Raw genomic sequence first — 7,488 nt, 5'->3', positions numbered from 1 at the left:
GCTTCTGGTTATAGCAAGCATTCTGAGAGCTTGCTAAGCAATGTCATTGAATTCTCTAAAGCTCTGTTGTTGTGTAAGAGGAGTCCCTCTTAGAACAATTCCCCAAACTTGATCTGAAGCTTATAAGAATCATATGTTTCTCCCATAGCTAAGACTGCTGCTCTGCTGACACCATCTGGGTTGTCTGCACTCTCCAGCTTACCTTATGCTTGCAGGTTGCCTCCCTCATCAGGCAGCTGAAGTTGATCTTGTAAATTACTTTGCACTTTTCTCTGGGCTGCCTTAATACTTCTCTGAGTTATTAAGAATCCTCATCATTTATTTAATTAGTTCTAAGTCCTCTCTTTCTCTTCTTCCAATACAGTTTCCACTGTGTTCCCTGATTCTTTTCATTCTCAGAGTCACAACAAAGGTAATTCTATTCTGCAACTTCCTTTCCCTATTAAGAATGTCTATTTTTGAATAATAACAACTCCTGACAGGAAATCCAAGCCATTATTTGATTTACTTGAAGAAAAAGTAACATTCTATGATTCCTAGTGGCATCTGAGCAATGTCAGCAACTGACATCATCTTTTTCGTAGGTTGCACAGTCTATCTAAAGTGTACCCCATTCACCCCAACTCTACCCCACTATGAATAAGCCTCCTTGTATCAGAGAAAACATGACATACCAAACTTCTACTTGAGACTACTTACTAGATTACAAAGAGTTTAATTCCTTTTGTTTATGCACTATTAATTTTCCTATTTGTTTTCGTAGGAACTGAGACTTAGTGCTACCCTGGAGTAAAAACTCCATGTCTTACCCAGAAAACTCTGCATTCTGAAAGCTTAGTTTGTGGGAGACAGTAGAACACATCACATTCTCTTTTTTTTATTATTAATGTTTTTTAAATATATGACAGCAGAATGCATTACAATTCATATTACATATATAGAGCACAATTTTTCATATCTCTGGTTGTACACAAAGTATGTTCACATCAATTCATGTCTTCATACATGTTCTTTGGATAATGATGTCCATCACATTTCACCATCATTTCTAACCCTGTTCCCCCTTTCTTCCTTCCCACCACACTGCCCTATCTAGAGTTTGTCTATTCTTCCCATGCACCCCAACTCTATCCCACTATGAATAAGCTTCCTTATATCAGAGAAAACATGTAGAATTTGTTTTTTGGGGAATGACTAACTTCACTTAGCATTGTATTCTTCAATTCCATCCATTTACATGCAAATGCCATGACTTTATTCTATTTTATTGCTGAGTAATATTTCATTGTGTATATATGCCACATTTTTAAATTGAAATCTCAAAATGTTTAATAAAAACAAGTTATCTTCTTCACTTAACACTTGACTTTCTAACTGTACAGTAAATTGCATTGTAGAGAGTACACCTCTATCTTCAGACTGTACCTTCTTTGGATGGAATTAAGATGTAACTAGAAAATTTTAAGAGAAATAAATGGGAAGTTGGATCAACTAAGATAACAGCAGATATATTACATGCAGAAGTTAATATTTTTTAATTATCTCTTTTAAAAAAGGATGCAGTTAAATTGGAGGGGAAAAAACTTATAACAGGACAAAAAAGAACCTAGACTCAATATATAAAAATGTTTCATAATAGGTTGATGGTGGTAGTAAAAATTAGAGAAAAAAAGTAATCTTTCTGGAACATCATTTTTCTTTTTTTAAAAAAAATTTTGTAAATTTATATATAACAGTGAAATGCATTACAATTCTTATTACATATATAGAGCTCAATTTTTCATATCTCTGGTTGTATACATAGTTATTCACACCAATTCGTGTCCTCATACCTGTACTCTGGATAATAATGATCGTCACATTCAACCATCATTAATTACCCCATGCACCCTCCCTTTCCCTTCCACCCCTCTGCCCTATCTAGAGTTCATCTATTCCCCCCATTTCCCCCCTCCCTATCCCTCTATGAATCAGCTTCCTTTTATCAAAGAAAGCCTTCTGCATTTGGTTTTTTGGGATTGGCTAACTTCACTTAGCATTGTCTTCTCTTACTCCATCAATTTACCTGCAAATGCTATGATGTAATTCTCTTTTATTGCTGAGTAATATTCCATTGTGTATATATACTACATTTTTCTATCTATTCATCTACTGAAGGGCATCTAGGTTGGTTCCACAGTTTAGCTATTGTGAATTGTGCTGCTATAAACATTGATGTGGCTGTGTTCCTATAATATGCTGCTTTTAAGTCCTTTGGGTATGGACCCAGGAGAGGGACAGCTGGGTCAAATAGTGGTTCCATTCCCAGGTTTCCAAGGAATCTCCATACTGCTTTCCATATTGGCTGCACCAATTTGCAGTCCCACTAGCAGTGTATGAGTGTACCTTGTTCTCCACATGCTTGTTGTTTGTATTCATAGCTGTCATTCTGCCTGGAGTAGGATGAAATCTTAGAGTCGGTTTGATTTGCATTTCTCTAATTGCTACAGATGATAAACATTTTTTCATATATTTGTTGATTGATTGTGTATTTTCTTCTGAGAAGTGTCTGTTCAGGTCCTTGGTCAATTTATTGATTGGGTTATTTGTTTTGGTTTTTTTTTTTTTTTTTTGGTGTTTAGCTTTTTGAATTTTTTATATTCCATAGTGATTAGTGCTCTATCTGATGTGTGGAAGTAAAAATTTGCTCCCAATATGTAGGCTCTCTATTCACCTCACAGATTATTTCTTTTGCTGAGAAAAAACTTTTAAGTTTGACTCAATTCCATTTATTGATTCTTAATTTTAATTCATGTGCTATAGGAGTCATATTAAGGAAATTGGGGCCTAATCCGACATGTTGGAGATTAGGGCCTACATTTTCTTCTATTAGACTCAGGGTATCTGGTTTAATTCCTAGGTCCTTGATCCAATTTGAGTTGAGTTTGTGCATGGTGAGAGACAGGGATTTAATTTCATTTTGTTGCATATGAATTTCAATTTTCCCAGCACCATTTGTTGAAGAGGATATCTTTTCTTCAATGTATGTTTATGGTGCCTTTGTCTAATATAAGATAACTGTAGTTAGGAGGGTTAGTCTCTGTGACCTCTATTCTGTACAATTAGTCTATCAGTGTATTTTGGTGCCAATACCATGCTGTTTTTGTTACTATAGCTCTGTAATATAGTTTAAGTTCTGGTATAGTGATGCTACCTGCTTCACTCTTTCTGCTAAGGATTGCTTTAGTTCTTCTGGGTCTCTTATTTTTCCAGATGAATTTTATGACTGATTTTTCTATTTATATGAGGAATGCCATTGGGATTTTCATCAGAATTGCATGAAATTGGTATAGTGCTTTTGGTAATATGGTCATTTTGGTAATATTAATTCTGCCTATCCAAGAGCAAGGTAGATCTTTTCATCTTCTAAGGTCTTCTTTGATTTTTTTCTTTAGGGTTCTGTACTTTTTTTTTTTTTTAAATATTTATTTATTTGAGTTCTCGGCAGACACAACATCTTTGTATGTGGTGCTGAGGATCGAACCCAGGCCGCACGCATGCCAGGTGAGCGCGCTACCACTTGAGCCACATCCCCAGCCCGGGTTCTGTACTTTTAATTGTTAGATCTTTCATCTTTTTCATTCAGTTGATTCCCAAGTATTTTATTTTACTTTTTTGAGACTATTGTAAATGTGCATGGGCTCTCTCTCTGCCAGTGAGGAAGTCCATGGAGCAGAGTAGAGGAGAGTGTGGCTGCAGAGTCATTATTCAAGACCTCTGGAGACCAAGCAGAAAGTAGGTCTGACTTTATTGAGCAGTTACCATGTATATATATTTAGGCAGTAGCTAAGCAAATAGACAGCCACTAACACAATTTCTGACCAACTGTTTTTACAACAACCAATTGAGGAGCGGGCTGTGGAGCAATCACAGGGACTGCAACATATGGCCTTACACCCAGGGCTGTGCCTAGGGGGTAAGCGGTTTGCCGCTCACACACCTAGCACAGGGGAGTGGTTTGCCACTCACATGCCCTTTACATATGTCATGTATGCAGTACTCTGTGCACTTGTCCCACATAAAGGGAGCAGTTTTCCTCACTTCCCTTTCAGAGGACTTGTCACTGCTATACAGAAATGCTTTTGATATATGGGTTTGATTTTATATTCTGCTATTTTGCTAAATTCATTTACTAGTTCTAGAAGTTTTCCGGTAGAATTTTTTGTTTTTTCTAGTTATAGAATCATTTCAACAGCAGATAGTGCTATTTTGAGTTCTTCTTTTCCTGTCTATATCCCTTTAATTTCTTTTGTCTGTCTAAATGCTCGGGCCAGTGTTTCAAGAACTATGTTAAATAGAAGTGGTGAAAGAGGGCATTCCTGTGTTGTTCCGTTTTTTAGAGGGAATTCTTTCAATTTTTTACAATGATGTTGGCCTAGGGTTTAGTTCAGATTGCCTTTATGATGTTGTGATATGTTCCTGTTATCCCTAATTTTTCTAGTGTTTGGAACATGAAGGGTGCTGTATTTTGTCAAATGCTTCTTCTGCATCTATTGAGATGATCATATGATTCTTTAAGTCTATTGATGTGATGCATTACACATTAATTTTTATATATTGAACCAAACTTGCATCCCTGGGATGAATCCTACTTGATCATGGTGCACTATCTTTTTTATATGTTTTTGTATTTGTTTTGCCAGAACTTTATTGAGAATTTTTGCATTATGTTTATTAGAGATATTAGCCTAAAGTTTTATTTCTTTGATGTCTGTTTGCTTGGTTTTGGGATCAGGGTGATATTGGCCTCATAGAATGAGTTTGGAGGTGCTCCCTCTTTTTCTGTTTACTGAAATAAATTGAAGACTATTGTTATTAGTTCTTCTTTAAAGGTCTTGTAGAACTCAGGCCTGGGCTTTTCTTGGTTGGTAGGCTTTCGATGGTGTCTTCTATTTTATTGCTTGATGTTGGTCTGTTTAAATTGTGTATATCATCTTAATTCAATTTTGGCAAACCAGGGCTGGGGCTATAACTCAATGGTAGAATGTCTGTTTAACATGTGTGAGGCACTGGGTTCAATCCTCAGCACCACATAAAAAAATAAATAAAGATATTGTCTCCAACTACAACTAATTTTTTTTTTAAATCTGAATATATCAATTTGGGCAAATCTTGTTACTTAAGAAATTTGTCAATGCCTTCAATATTTTCTATATTATTGAAGTACAAGTTTTCAAAATTATTTCTAATTATCTTCCATATTTCTGTAGTTTCTGTTATATTACTTTTTTTCATCACATTTGCTAGTAATTTGAGTTTTCTCTCTTCTTTGCTTTGTTAATGTAGTGTATTTATTTTTTCAAAGAATGGACTTTTTATTTTGTCAATTTTTAAAATTGTTTTGTTTTCATTTCATTGATTTCAGCTCTGATTTTAATTATTTCCTGCTTTCTATTGCTTTTGGTGTTGATTTGCTCTTCTTTTCCTAAGGCTTTGAGGTGTAAGGTCATTCATTTTTTTTTTTTTTTTAAGAGAGAGTGAGAGAGGGAGAGAGAGAATTTTTTTTAATATTTATTTTTTAGTATTCGGCGGACACAACATCTCTGTTTTTATGTGGTGCTGAGGATTGAACCCGGGCCGCACGCATGGCAGGCGAGCGCGCTACCGCTTGAGCCACATCCCCAGCCCTAGGTCATTCATTTGTTGACTTTTTCTTCTTTTAAGGAATGAATTCCATAGAATGAACTTTCATCTTAGTACTGCTTTCATAGTGTCCCAGAGAGTTTGATATGTTTGTTGTGTCTATATTCTCATTTACCTCTAAGAATTTTTTAATCTCCTCTTTAATGTCTTCTGTAACCCACTGTTCAGTAGCGCATTGTTTAATCTCCAGGTGTTGAAGTAATTTTTATTTTTTTTTTGTCATTTATTTTGTCATTTCTTTTTTTTTTTTTTTTTTTTTTGAGAGAGAGAGAGAGAGAGAGAGAGAGAGAGAGAGAGAAGTTTAATATTTATTTTTTAGTTATTGGTGGACACAACATGTTTGTTTGTGTGTGGTTCTGAGGATCGAACTGGGCCGCACACATGCCAGGCGAGCGCGATACCACTTGAGCCACATCCCCAACCCCCTGTTTTGTCATTTCTAATTTTATTCCATTATGATCTGATAAAATGCAGGGTAGTATCTCTACTTTTTGTATTTGCTAAGAGTTGCTTTGTGGCATATTATATGTTCTATTTTAGAGAAGGATCCATGTGCTGCTGAGAAGAAAATGTATATGCTTGCTGAAGGATGAAATAGTGTATATATGTCAGTTAATTCAAAGTTATTGATTATAGTTTTGAGATCCATAGTTTGTTTGTTCAACTTTTATTTGGAAGATCCAGTAGTGAGAGAGGTGTGTTAAAATTACCCAAGATTATTGTGTTGTGGTCAATTTGACTCTTGATCTTGAGAAGAATTTATTTGATGACCATAGATGCTCCATTGTTTGGGGCATATATATTTATAATTTTTATGTCTTGTTGGTGTATGGTTCCCTTGAGCAGTATGAAATGTCCTTATTTATCCTTTTTGATTGACTTCAGCTTGAAGTCTACTTTATTTGATAGGAGGATGGAAACCCTTGCTTTCTTCCACAGTCCATGTGAGTGATATGATTTTTCCCAACCTTCACCTTCAGTCTATGTATTTCTTTTCCTATCAGATTAGTCTCCTGGAGGGAGCATATTGTTGGGTCTTTTTTTAAAAAATCCAATCTACTAGCCTATATCTTTTGATTGGTGAGTTAATGCCATTAACATTCAGGGTTGTTATTGAGACATGATTTGTATTCTAGCCATATTTGCTTATTTTTGTTATTTAACTTGACTTGTATTCTTCTTTGATTAGTTTTTCTGTTAGGGTAATACCTCCCTCTGCTGATTGTCATTGTTGTTTTTACATTCATATTTTCCCAAGGATGTTTTATAGTGCCAATTTTCTAGCTGTAAATTCTTTTAACTTTTGTTTATTATGGAAAGTTTTATTTAATCATCAAATCTAAAGCTTAAGTTTGCTGGATACAAGATTCTTGGTTGGCACTTATTTTCTTTCAGAGCTTGATAAATGTTGTTTCAGGATCTTCTAGCTTTCAGGGTCTGTGTTGAAAAATCTGCCATTATTCTAATTGGTTCCCACTATATATAATCTGATTCCTTTCTCTCATAGCTTTTAATATTCTCTTCTTATTCTGTATTTTGTGCCTTTTCATTATAATGTGCCTTGGTGTGGATCTGTTGTGATTTTGTACTTTTGGCATCCGATAGGCTTCTCAAATTTGGTTTTCCAATTAATTCTTAATGTTTGGAAAATTTTCTGGTGTTATTTCATTGAATAAATTGCTTATTCCCTTGGTTTGGAACTCTATGCCTTCCTCTATCCCAATAACTCTTAAATTTGGTATTTCTATGTTACCCCATATTTCTCGAATGTTCTCTCATGATTTCTTACCATTTTCACTGTGTGGT

The sequence above is a fragment of the Callospermophilus lateralis genome, chromosome 4 (genome assembly GCF_048772815.1).
Source record: "Callospermophilus lateralis isolate mCalLat2 chromosome 4, mCalLat2.hap1, whole genome shotgun sequence".
NCBI lineage: Eukaryota > Metazoa > Chordata > Mammalia > Rodentia > Sciuridae > Callospermophilus > Callospermophilus lateralis.
This window is presented reverse-complemented; position numbering follows the sequence as displayed.